Source organism: Vombatus ursinus, unplaced genomic scaffold (assembly GCF_900497805.2).
Source record: "Vombatus ursinus unplaced genomic scaffold, bare-nosed wombat genome assembly UNPS02014810.1, whole genome shotgun sequence".
NCBI lineage: Eukaryota > Metazoa > Chordata > Mammalia > Diprotodontia > Vombatidae > Vombatus > Vombatus ursinus.
Window position 1 is genome coordinate 9,158,173 of NW_020954588.1, and position 1,397 is coordinate 9,159,569.

A 1,397-nucleotide genomic window follows, 5' to 3' on the forward strand; every position below is an offset into this window, starting at 1 on the left:
TGCACTCTAATAGAAGGAAAGAAATCCTGAACTCTCAACTTTTGGGTCTGTTGTATCTCAAATCTAATGGAGGCCAGAATTCCTGGTATATTTTTTAGGTGTTCGTGTTAGCAAGCCTACAAGGCTGAACTCCCACAAAATAATTGCACCGTTCTGCCAGAGAGAAGGCATTCATTGGAGGGAAATAAACATGTAGACTATAGTGAAATTCTTAGCCCAATAACATAGTAATCTGTCAAAATGACTGCTATGTAATGAAAATGGAATCCTTAACAACAATTCCAAAGACATAAAACATAGTTGTCTTGTAGAAAAGGATCATAATGGATTGCCTCTTCTAAGTCCAGTGGGGCATACCTAGGCATGAGGTCATGAACACTTTGAATTCCAAGCAAAGAGAGGGAGAAGAAGATGGAGAGGCAGAGAAGAGGAAAAGAAAGAAAGGAAAGAGAAGAAGAGGGGAGAGGTAAGAGAACAGAGAAAGGAAAAGAGACAGTTTTGAGTGTTCTTCCATTTTCTAGAAGACTAACCTTCTGCTGAGAACTTGAGGAACCTTGGTATTCATAGACTTCCCTCCTGCTCTTCTTGCCCTTAACAAAATAAACCAGGATTGGGAGCCAGTTCAGATTGTTGGTGCTTCATGACAGTCCCAAAAATGGTACAGAAATAAGAGAATCAAGAAAAATTAAGGACAAGCACCTCAATTCTCTGACTGAAGTTCTACCAGCTACTTCTGGTCAAGCCAATTCACATGATTACAATGATATATTCTCCCACTAAAACTGAAGGCTGTACTCATCTCTACCTCCATGGATGATGGAAAGTTAATTCATCTCTATTTTTTTTTCTTTTTTCATTCAGGACATTTATTTCAACAAACAGTTTAATCCTCAAGATGAACTAGATGCTGCAACAGCTGCTCTCTTGGGTTTAGGTGTTGTTTCTTCATGGAAACCATTCCTGAATTGGCAATATACAATTTTTAGGTGCCTCATTAGACCAGTACCAGTGATGTTGCATCGCTTAACCTTTGCACTCCAATTATACTTTCTCTTGCATTTAGCAGGATATCCACATTTGCCACATGTTGACTTCTGAAGATGGTATGCCTTAGAACCACAACGATGACACAAAGTGTGCATCTTATTCCGGTGCTTACCAAACAAAGATGTCCCTTTCATCATCTTCCTCCTGTCACCAGGATCAAAAAGAAGCTATTCCCATTTTTTATTATGAGCTTTGGCAAGAAGTAAACATTTATCAGTCAGAAGGGATCTGACTATAAAATTTCCTCTTCAGTCCACGCTTGGAGAGATCAAGAATTGAAACAAGAAACTCCTAAATTATTTGAGGATAGAAAGTTTTCCTCATAATCTTGTGACTTTATTTTATTTTAT

The 1,397-nt window shown here is 38.2% G+C and overlaps 1 pseudogene; it reads right to left on the reverse strand.

Annotated features, from left to right (window-relative positions):
* Window positions 1–890: 890 nt before the first annotated feature.
* LOC114053002 lies at window positions 891–1,184 on the reverse strand (annotated as a pseudogene).
* Between the last annotated feature and the right edge of the window lie 213 nt (window positions 1,185–1,397).